The sequence below is a fragment of the Pipistrellus hanaki genome (genome assembly GCF_964339955.1).
Source record: "Pipistrellus hanaki genome assembly, chromosome: X".
In the NCBI taxonomy this organism is placed as follows: domain Eukaryota; kingdom Metazoa; phylum Chordata; class Mammalia; order Chiroptera; family Vespertilionidae; genus Pipistrellus; species Pipistrellus hanaki.
The window spans coordinates 96,245,838-96,258,525 of NC_140524.1; positions in this window are offsets into that span (position 1 = coordinate 96,245,838).

Genomic DNA, 12,688 nt, shown 5'->3' on the forward strand with positions numbered 1-12,688 from the left:
ACATAAACATATAGAGATACACTATATTACAGACATGTAGAGACTCACTTTTACTTTGCAAACTAAAGAGATAAGAACTTGGCAGAAAATTTAATCTGAAAGTTGTAAACAGGGAAAAAGATAAAAAATGGTACATTTGCTTCTGTACTACCAACAGCATACATTTCTGTGATGCTTACTCTCCTCACAAAACTTGAAATTGTATTAACACATTAGTTTTGGATCTCTTTCTGATAATTCTCTTTAGAATGCCTCTTGGCCAGCGTGTTCTCACCTTCCAATTTTGGCAGACTGAGAATAATGCTAGTAAAATTGGTCAATGGAGCAAATATTTACCTAAGCCATCTATTCAAACCGTGTTTGCAGGCTCCTGTTACAGGAATGTAATTAAAATCAGCGATAGCAGCTTGGATTCTCACCGGATATAGTCTCTGCTGGCCAATCTCTTTTGTGGATTTCATTTCAATTTGATATTAATTACAAGTTTCATCTAATTAAAACTCCTGCTTTGTGACCCTCCGGCTACCCTGTAGGCCTTGATATCCCTAAAATGGATCTTGCAGTAATTGCTTATGTGTCCCTGAGTCTTTGCAGGTAGTTCTGCAGTGTAGAAAATTAGAGTGTGTGCCTTAAAATTTATATTGTCTGGGGGACTATCTCCAGACAATGTTTCCCCTATTAATGGGGAATGTGTAGCTTTAATATCTTGGTCCTCACCAAGCGGTCTTTCACACTACTCTATCCTGGATGTTAGGGCAAAGTATGTTAGAACTGCAGGACACAGATGCCTGAGTGATATGCAGGCAAGCTTTCAGATAGCACAGCCACAGATACATGAGTTCCTGCTGCTCACTGATTTAATTGTTGCGTGTGGATATCAAAAATAGAAGCAGATTCTACCTCTCCTTTCCTGGCTTCCCCTTGGTGACATAATGATGGAACAAATGTCAAAACTTCCAGAGCTTCAAAATCCTGATTTCACAGTAGTTGAGCTCCTTAAAAATTGTCATGGCATGTGACACAATGACAAAGGAGGCAGTTGTGAAAGGCAAAAAAAGAGAGAGGATTGCAGCCCGTATGTCTGATACGTACACACCATACATGGAAGGTGGCTAGCCCAATGATCACATGCATGAAATGTGAGATCTTTTAAATATCAAAGTATATTCAAAGTGTTTGGAGCACCCTTCTATCATGGATGCTGAAGATTCATCATGATTTTTCATCTGTGGTCAAACGCATGCTATTTACCTTCTGAGACTGACTCTGCTTTGGGTTTGTTCTAAATGAAAAATTAAACTAAATTTAAATACTTGCTCAAGGTAGAGTACTTTGTAAAGCATATGATTATCTAACCACCACGCTGTACACCTGAAACTAATACAAATAATATTGATGCAAACTGTCATTTTATTTTATTTTTTTAAATATATATTTTATTGATTTCAGAGAGAAAGGGAGACGGAGATAGGGATAGAAACATTGATGATGAGAAAGAATCATTGATCGGCTTCCTCCTGCATGAACCCCACTGGAGATTGAGCCCGGAACCTGGGCATGTGCACTGACCAGGAATTGAATCTTGATCTCCTGGTTCATAGGTTGAGGCTCAACCACTGAGCCATGCTGGCTGGGCACAAACTGTAATTTAAACATTATTTTTAATTTAAAAAAAAAGAGAAAGAGAATTGCTCAAGGTCAGAAATTTAGTGGGTAGTAGGGGAAAGGAAGATCCCTGAAGCCAACCAGATTTTTCTTTTTTAAAAAAATATATATTTTATTGATTTTTTACAGAGAGGAAGAGAGAGGGATAGAGAGTTAGAAACATCGATGAGAGAGAAACATAAATTCAGCTGCCTCTTGCACACCCCCTACTGGGGATGTGCCCGCAACCAAGTACATGCCCTTGACCGGAATCGAATCTGGGACCTTTCAGTCCGCAGGCCGACGCTCTGTCCACTGAGTCAAACCGGTTTCGGCCAACCAGATTTTTCTACAATGCTACACTGCCTGCCCCAGAGTCAGGACACAGATTTATTTATATAACCCATTACTCACTAGAAAATGTAGAGGCAAGACATGGAGACAGATTGTCCATAACTGATATAATATTTTCTCAAATGATCATTGTAGCTGCTACCACATCTAATAATTATAATCAAACTTCCTTAATGACTATGCCATAACATTGACTTTGCTTTAGAACTGAAGTGTATCGTTGAATTTTCTATAATGGAAAGTCTGTTAAATTCATTGTTAGACAAGTCTACTGAGTGGAGAGATTGTATTCCATCCCTTTAGAGACAGCCATTTACATACAACATGTAAACACTGGATATGCTAAATATAAGCACTAAATCAGTATGCTTATAGCAAAAAATTTTTATCTGTTTGCTCAAATTAGTTTCCTGGGCAATGCATTGTTAGTCCAATTCCAGATGCTATACATTCTTGAAAGCATGAAATTTTTTTTTTTTTTTTGCTTTAAATCAAAATATCCGCCCTGTTCTCTAAAATAATATGCTATTCTGACTTCAATGTAATTATTGTTTGACTATTTGTAGAGTAATAAAAGTCTAACCTAATCATTCTCATTTTTATGAGTTAGTAAACTGGGTCTCAATAGCTTCAGTGATGGAAATATACATAATCATGCGACAATCAGGTCATTGTCATAGGCTTCAGCAGGTTTTTTCAGGAATACAAAGAAGGTTCAGTCATTGGCACTTGTAAGCACCCGTAAGCTTCTACTTCTGCCATTTATCCTTCCTCCACCGGTTTTATTGATATGGCTGATTGGCCCTTGGCATGCATTTCAACCTGTTTCTTGTGTGTATGCTGTACCACAGAGTCTAAGACTACATTTCCTAGGTCCGTGGTCAGCAAACTGCGGCTCACGAGCCACATGCAGCTCTTTGACCCTTTGAGTGTGGCTCTTCCACAGAATACCACGGCCTGGGTGAGTCTGTTTTGAAGCAGTGGCGTAGAAGAAGTTTAAGTTTAAAAAATTGGGCTCTCAAAAGAAATGTCAATCGTTGTACTGTTGATATTTGGCTCTGTTGACTAATGAGTTTGCCGACCACTGTCCTAGGTGAAAATGAGGTGGAGGCCGTTTTCCTGCTGCTTCAGTGCTACTGCTAGCAAGACCACTCAAGTACATCAAGGTTTATATGTATAAGAACTGGGGTCTAGTCAGCCTGATGGGTGTCAAGAGACCACTGCAGCTATAGAAACTTTAGCTGTGCATCCAATCATTACAGCGGCAGCTCCTGCTCTTTACTTTCTCCTTCACTGCACTGTGCTGTCTGGCCTCCCAGGCAAGAAAGTAGCCAAATACGTCCTTTCTCTCCCCGTCAGCTGCTTTTGGCTACTGTAGGACAGCTGGAGGACCCAGAGTTCTAGGCCCACCTTGCCACCTGTGAATGAAAGCTGGTGGGGAGCCCTGGGGGATTTAATTCTTTTCCTACACAACAAACAAAAACTATTTGTTTTGGCATTTCTTCTATTATCAATTTGAACCCATGGATTTTATATATTCAACTAGAGGCCCGGTGCACAAAATTCGTGCACAAGTGGGATCTCTAGGCCTAACCGGCGATTAGGGCCGATTGGGGCCAGACCAAGCCAGGCCAGAGAGGAAGTGATGGTTCCCGGGCTGAGTGCAGAAGGAGCAGATGCCTCTGCCACCGTTGTCAATGCCCCACCACTGCGTGGTTCCCCACCTTCCTCTCTCCTCATTCCCTTGTTGCCCTGCTGCCACCCCAGTTGGTGGGTGGCGGACTGATTGGGGCCTGATGGCCAGGGGTTGAATCCACAACCTGGGCATGTGTCCTGATATGGAATTGAACAATGACCTCCTGGCTTATCAGTTGATGCTCAACCATTGAGCCACACTGGCCAAGCTCTTTTAATATTTTTAGAGCCGAAACCGGTTTGGCTCAATGGATAGAGCGTCGGCCTGCGGACTGAAAGGTCCCAGGTTCGATTCCGGTCAGGGGCATGTACCGTGGTTGCAGGCACACCCCCAATAGGAGGTGTGCAGGAGGCAGCTGATCGATGATTCTCTCTCATCTATGTTTCTAACTCTATCCCTCTTCCGTCCTCTCTGTAAAAAATCAATAAAATATATTAAAAAAAAAAAAATATATATATATATATATATATATATATATATATATATATATATTTAGAGGCTTTCTTTTTACAGTCATTCTCTTAATCCATCTGAAATTTCCTTTTGTTTATCATGTGAAATACTGATATTTTTTTCTCCTAATGGATAGCCAATTTTTTCAACACATATAATTGGCCAGGCTGTCCTTTACCCACTGATTTGAAAAAAAAAAAACAAAAACAAACAAACAAAAAAAAACACATTTATCATACATTAATTTATCATGTACTGTATGAGTCTATTTTCAAACTTCCTATCATGTTTCATTGACTGGGTTTCTTTATTAGTACCATACTGTTTTTTAAATATAGTTTTAGAGAACATTTTGATATCTGGTGAAGTCTTATCTCTAATTGGATATTATTCATGCCTCCTCTTTTGTTAAAGAATCCATAAGATCCACTCTATTTGATTGCATTTGTCATTATAAAATGTTATAATTCCCAAGTTTACTGGAAATTTTAATTTACATTTTGGGCTGAGAAAAGATTGTAATCTCTGTATCAGCCTGTCTTAAATTACACTATAGGACTTTTTCTGTCAGCCAGGGAGTCTATATTCTGGTAAATTTCTAATAGTATTTATTTCTTTTTTATGTTGGGTCTGAGTTTAGGAATCTTTTCATGTTAATTTTTATTAATCTCTAGCCACACATTAGTAACTCTGTTATCATAGTTAGCTAGATATTGAGGGAAAGAAAGAAAAAGGGAGTTCAGATACTGAGTCTGTTAGCTTCACCAGAAAGCTACAGTTTCAAAGTCTGTCCCCTCAAGTGAATCACCAGTCCATTCCCTGCAGATTATGGGGGAAGGGATAGAGCAAAGAGGAGATAAGGACATGCACAATAAAGTCAAAATGGCTCTCAGGGAGGTGTTCAACCTTAGAGGCAGATCAGTCTAATCTGGGAAAAAGATCATTGGCTGGGGAGTGAGAGGCAGGGGCAAAGCAAGCCCACAAAAGTTTGGGAAGCTCATTGATTATTTTGAAAAAGCTCTCTCTCCTGGTCTTGACCTGCATGCCCCATACATGTGTGTACTATGTGGGAGCATGAGACCATATGGGTCTAGTGGCCACCTGGGACCTGTGGAAGGCCACAAAGGCTCTGAAGGACTATGAAGCAGAAACTTGGGGCACTGCACCGAGACCGGTTTGGCTCAATGGATAGAGCGTCGGCTTGGGGACTGAAGGGTCCCGGGTTCGATTCCGGTCAAGGGCATGTACCTTGGTTGCGGGCATATCCCCAGTAGAGGGTGTGCAAGAGGCAGCTGATCGATGACTCTCTCTCATCGATGTTTCTAACTATCTCTCTCCCTTCCTCTCTGTACAAAATCAATAAAATATATTAAAAAAAAAAAAAAAAAAGAAAGAAACTTGCGGCACTGGGCTTTGTCTTGGCTCTGCTGGAGACATGGTTGAACTTTTTCCATGGCGGGATGGAGAGATATGGGACAGTGGAAAGCCAGAACTCTTTTGATACTGAATTACAAATAAACCATGCCACACCCCAATCTCCTGTGCATGCATCCTTGAAATGCTTTCCTTGAAATCCCATGGAAGCACCTGTTTTCCACCGACGACACCTTCATTGAACTAGGGAACTGAGGTACCTCAGACTTTTTGTATTTGATAGGATACCATGAAATATTTTAAATATATTTTTATTGACTTCAGAGAGGAAGGGAGAGGGAGGGAGAGAAACATCAATGATGAGAGAGAATCATTGATTGGTTACCTCCCACATCCCACTCCTGGTGATCCAGCCAGCAACCTGGGCATGTACCCTGACTGGGAACTGAACTATGACCTCCTGGTTCATAGGTCGACACTCAACCACTGAGCCACGCCCACCAGGCTGTACCAATTTATACTCCCAACCAGCAGTGTATGAGAGTGCCTATGCTTCACATTATTATCAAAACCTATCAGTATTTTTAACACCTTTTAATTAGTATATAATTGACATTCTTTTAAATAATTATGATTTTTTGTTCAAGGTGACTTATTTCCTGTGTGCTTGGTTACCTTTGACCGGGCACTGGTTGGTGCCCCTCAACTTTTATTTGTGAGGATTCCCGGATGGTCTTAGATGAAGGTAACTTCCTCCATTGAGGATTTGTTTTTATTTTGCCTGGGGCAACGAGGATTAGGAGTCTAGTATCTGATGGCACTACTACATTCATGATTTGAGGTCTTTGTGGACAATCCCGTGATGTGAGTTTGGGCTGCAATTCCCTGTATGGGCCAACCTGTGAATGAAACTTCTTTATCAAGTTTTGTATTATTTTTCTCATCTGTTCTTTCAGAGCCAAGACAAACATTCCTGCAGGCTCCTGGAGGTAAAAGTGGTGGCATATTTACTTCTGCTTCACTCTTGCCCCGGTTTAATATAGCTAGGGCCTCCTCTTGGACGCCCACCTTTGGCTTTCAAAACAAAAGCCATGCTTTGCAACTTAGTTTAGTGATTTTCGTGATGCTTTTAAAACAAAAGTAGCAAAAAGCACCCTACTTACCCCACCCCCCCCCCGATTTTTAAACATTTTTATCTTATATTTTCACCTGGTTCTTACAATCTTGTCAATAGAAAAAAATATATTTAGAAAATTTGTAAAGAACAATCCAGATGTCTCTGAGAACCTCAGAGTTTTCTGAATATAGAGTTTTCTCAGGCTGTGCTTGGTGGTCAAAGCCTCCTACTTCAGTTCTGACGAAATGTATCCTGTTGGTTTGTCTGGCTTTCCTTTTTCCTATTTTCTAAGTCTAAATAAATGTCAGTGCCCCCAGCTATGAATTGGTTAGCTCCTGGCTCTAAACCCACCCTTGTTTATCCCAACTTTGCAATCTCTGCAGACTACATTGTCTCCTTTGGAGCGGGGCTGAGGTCAGGCTCTGCCCATAGGGAGTGTGGGAGCACTTTTCTGCTTTGTGTGTACTTATTTGTTTCTTCCCACTGTTGCAATTCTCTTGATTGTCTTGGTGGTCAACTGGTCCCTGCTATTTTCTCCTTGTGGCGTGCTGCTCCTACAGTTCTGCCGTGCCACCTTCAGCTCCAGTGGCGAGGGATGGTGTTCCTGCAGCAGTCACACCATCTCTTTAGAGGTCTGAACCTCAGCCCTGCAGAGGTGTGTGTGTGTGTGTGTGTGTGGGAGGGAACCTCCTCACATGTTCTAAGTTCCTGTTTTGTTCCCTTTCCCCACACCCCTTTGCTATTCTTTATATTTAATTTTCCCTGTTCAAACCACTGGTATGGTTCCCATTTCCTGACTGGACCCTATTTCTGAATTTGTTCCCTCCCTGATAAATCTTTCCCAAATCCATGACTTTCAATTTGATATCTCCATTTGTACCCTTTTCTTTAAAAAAAAAATATATATATTTTATTGATTTTTTACAGAGAGGAAGAGAGAGGGATAGAGCGTTAGAAACATCCATCAGCTGCCTCCTGCACACCCCCTACTGGGGATGTGCCAGCAACCAAGGTACATGCCCTTGACCGGAATTGAACCCAGAACTCTTCAGTCTGGAGGCTGACGCTCTATCCACTGAGCCAAACTGGTTTTGGCTCCACTTGTACCTTTTTCTAAGATAACAGTTTTGTAAGATCAATAGTAAGTTGGCAGTTTTCTTCCACATCCTCCTCCTATTGTGATAACTATGATTTACAATAAGAAATATATATTTGGCTCTGGCCGGTTTGGTTCAGTGGATAGAGTGTCGGCCTGCGGACCTAGGGGTTCCAGGTTCGGTTCTGGTCAAGGGCATGTACCTTGGTCGCTGGCACATCCCCAGTAGGAGGTGTGCAGGAGGAAGCTGATTGGTGTTTCTCTCTCATTGATGTTTCTAACTCTCTTTCCCTCTCCCTTCCTCTTCATTAAAAAAAATCAATAAAATACATATTTTTAAAAAGAAATATATATTTGGATTCCAACAGATTCCTGGCACAGAGCTCCTAAAACCCTTAAAATATCCAGTGATAAGAGCCAGGAAGGTGTCTTTTGTTATGTTACTGGTAACTTTTGGACAGCACTGAAGGATGAGAGCTAATTGCCAGGGGAACCAACCTTGTGCTTAGTGGTTTGGAACTTTTCTGAAGCACCCCCAAATCTCCAGGGAGGGCAGGGGCCAATCACCAATGGCCAATGATTTAAACAACCATGCCTATGTAATAAAGCCTCCATATAAAAACCGAAAGGTTTTTTATTTAAGTTATTTATTTATTTTAATTTTTATTAAGGTATATGTGTACATATCTTACCATTGCCCCCCCCCATACATGCCCTCCCTCCCCAGAGTTTTGCGTCCATTGGTTATGCTTATATGCATGCATATAAGTTCTTCAGTTGATCTCTTATCTCCCCCAGATCTCCCTCCCCTCCCCACTGTACTTTGACAGTCTGTTTGTTGCTTTCTGTCTCTGTATGTATATTTTTGTTCATCAGTTTATAATGTTCTTTATTTTCCATAAATGAGTGAGATCATATGGTGTTTTTCTTTAATTGACTGGTTTATTTCACTCAGCATAATGTTCTCCAGTTCCATCCAGGTTGCTGCAAATGATAAGAATTTCTTCTTTTTTATGGCAGCATAGTATTCCATTGTGCAGATGTACCATGGTTTTTTGATCCAATCATCTGCTGACAGGCACCTAGGCTGTTTCCAAATCCTAGCTATTGTAAATTGTGCTGCTATGAACTTAGAGGTACATATATCTTTTTTGATCAGTGTTTCTAGTTTCTTAGGATATATTCCTTGGAGTGGGATTACTGGGTCAAATGGGAGTTCCATTTTCAGTTTTTTGAGGAAACTTCATACTGTTCTCCACAGTGGCTGCACCAGTCTGCATTCCCACCAGCAGTGCATGAGGGTTCCTTTTTATCAGAATCCTCGCCAACACTTGTTGTTTGTTGATTTGTTGATGATAGCCATTCTGACAAGTGTGAGGTGGTACTGCATTTTTTGAGAGCTTCTGGGTGGTGAACACGGAGCTGCAGGGAGAATGGCACTCTTGGAGAGGGCATGGAAGCCTGCACTCTTTCCTCACACCTTACCCTATGCATCTCTTCCATCAGACTCTTCCTGAGTTATATCCTCTTATAATAAACCAGTGATCTACTGAGTAAAATGTTTCTCTGAGTTCCAGGAGATGCTCTAGCAAATCAATCGTACACTTTGGGGGAGTTTTGGATACCCCAATCCATCACCAAGTTGGACAGAAGTACAGGTAACAACCTGGACTTTGAATTAGCATCTTGAGTCAACTATTAACCTGTAGAATCAATGCTATCTCTCCTCAGTAGCCAGTTTCAGAATTGAGTTAAATTGTAAGACACCCAGCTGGTACAAGAGCTTGGAACCTCCCACACTCATTGAAATTGGTGACCAGAACCCCAGTTACCTGCATGGCTCATTTCTGTCAAATACACAGTACCATCCTCCTGGTTTGCAAGTCACAAATCTGTCATTTTGAACACTGAAACTAAAGAGGAGGGAAGTATGAGTTATGGCATCTTATCTTTTAGTTCTATCTACTCTATGATGATATTGTAATTATCCCTCCTTTCCCCTTCCTATTGTAACTGCCTTAAATCAGATACTCATTAAAGATCTTAGTCTCTACATATACTCCAGATACACGACTTTATACCTGGAGAAGTGTAGCTCTAATTATACCTCAGAAACTTACAGTGGCTCCCCATTCTCTGGGGAATAATGCACAAACTCCTTTGCCTGACCTTCAAGGCCCTCCAAGAAATGGAATCAGCCCACTTTTATCAAATCACTGTGCTCTGTGCTCTTAGCACCAGCCAAATTAAATGACTTCCTGTTTTCCATGTGTCTCAAATTTCTTCACCTTTGTGCTTTTGCCTAAAAAAGCCTTTCAGAGCCTCTTCCCCAATACATCATTTTTTCCTAGAAAGAAAGCCCTCTATTCCTTTGTTTAATTAACTCTGTAAACACTTGATTTATGCCTGTTCCAGCATCTACAGTCATACCCCAGTATTTGGTGGGGCAGGGTTACTTATACCTGGTTGTCTGGGAGGCGGGACTTGGAACTGTGGGACAACAGCTTGGGAGAGCTAGAAAGGCAGTGAGAGTGGACATATGAAGGAGTTTGGGCTCTAAAAGCAAATTAGCATAGAGTCACAGACAGAAGCCAGATAGGGACCCAGGTTAAAGTAGCCAGCATCCTCAGTAAGTCACGATAATCCTGGTAAGGTGAGGTTTGAAAGTGCAGATATGTGGCATTAGAGAGTATCATCAAGAACAATCAAGTCACCATCTGGTAGCTGCAGTTCAGAGCAGTTCAGAGCAGTTCCCTGGTTCATGTAAGGAACACAGGCCAAAATAATAATAGCAATAAAAATAATAACAATAGCCAAAACCTTTGGTTGCGGGCACATCCCCAGTGGGAAGTGTGCAGGAGGCAGCTGGTCGATGTTTCTCTCTCATCGATGTTTCTGGCTCTCTATCCCTCTCCCTTCATCTGTAAAAAATCAATAAAGTATATTTTTTAAAAATAATAACAATAATAATATACTGTAAAAGTTAGTAGAATCAAATACAAGAGGCCAAGGTAGAATCCAATGATAAGATCTGGAGCCCCCGAGTAGGGGGCTGAGATATTAAGCAAGTTTCCAGAACAGGAACTTGGGTGCAGTGACAGTCAGAACCACGTGGTAAGGGCAGCGGGGTGCTTATGTCAAGCTTACTTCCAGGGGCTGGAGTCTGTTAAATGCTTTCTGCTGTAGGTCAAATTCATCTTGGGATCTAGAATAGTGTTGATTTTATAGATGTGGGCAAGACCCGACAAATTCCTTTCTCCCTAATAGTTATTTCTGCTGTAGACTAGTATATGTGACTTCCTCCACTGGTCTGCATGTTCCTGAGGCCAGGGCTTTCTCTGGTTCACCGTAGTATATCTCCCATTGTTAAGGTGAACAGATGTCCCACTTTTGGCGGGACAGTCCCAATTGATTTTTAACAATTTGTCCAGCATCCCACGTTTTTTCTACGGTAAATAAAGTGTGGACATCAGAAAAATCACAATGAAGTGTTGAGACTTTAAAAGCCATTTTATGTGTGAAATAGAATTTAACAAATTCTTGTGAAAATTTTCACAATTTACAAATATAATAAATAAAAAAATTATGTATAGTATTATTTTATTCTTTGGCATATTTCTCATTTGAGTGAATTTTTGTAGTAGATTGCTGTCATTGTTTAAAAGGTCATGAAATTTTTCATAAAAGCGGGGCGTCTGGTCACCTTACCCATTGTACCTAATTCAGTGCATTGGGTAGAGTGAAAGTGGCTGGTAAATATTGGTTGAATGAGGAAAGGAATAAGCCTGGCTCTCGGGAGTGAAGAAATAGGGGATGGGGATGTGGTTGCTGGGGACAAAGAAGGAGCTATGGATTTAAAGAGCATAGTTCTGGCCCCCATGACCTGAACAGGCAATGAGATGAGATGGGAAGCCAAAATCAGGCACGTGTGAGGGGATAAAAGCCCTAGTCTGGCAAAGTTGGGAGAGAAGGGGAGCTGTATGCGGGGGGGGGGGGGGGGGGGAGGAGGGGGGTGGGTAGGGGGTGGTGGTGGTGGTGGTGGTGGTGGTGTATCCTGGGTAGCTATCTGTAGGAAGGGAATTATAGATAGAGAAAGATAGAATGAGAGGGAGAAAGATTCTAGAGAGTGGCTGAAAGTGGAAACTAACTAAATATATAAATTAGGAAACAGTTATCTGCACAACACAATGGTTATTCAATCCCAAATGTCATCACTGTCAAGGGTGAGAAACCCTGAAATAAAGTTTAGAATCAGCATATCAGGGTTCTTAAAAAAAAAATAATAACCCACTAGAATTTTTATTGGAATTACACTGGATCTACAGATTAATCTGGGGTGAATTGATTGAAAATGTGAATCATTTCTAAATATACATATTTTTTCAAGAACCAAACTTTTAGCTTTGCTAGTCTTTATTTTTGTTTTTGTTTTTTTAAATTTCATTGATATTCTCAGTTGTTTTTATATTTTGTTTCCTTGAGTTTATTCTATATTTTTAACTTCTTAAGTTGGACAATTAACTAATTTTAAGCCTTTTCTATTTTTTACTCTAGGCATCTAGGGCTATAAAAGTTAAGTTATGAAGCATAACAATATAATTAATATCTGAGGATCAACCACCTATCTGATGCTTTCTGATTTAGAACACTTCCTTTTCACTTTTCTTTTATTAATAGCATATTTTGCCACATCTGTTTTTGTTACCCTATTCCTTATCTCTCTCTATAGGACTCTTATTTCTTCATAGCTGGGTGTTTTTTTTCTGGAGTTTTTTTGTCTGCTGCTGTTGCTGTTAAAATACTTTGCTTTTTATCTGGGTCTCATTATCGGTTATTTTGAGTCAACAAGTGTATATTTTAGGGTAGGAGTTATAGGGTCCAAAAAAACAGAAAACCTTATTTTCATCTTCAAGGAGCTAATCGTTTTATTCAGAAAGCCAATACATAAAAAAGT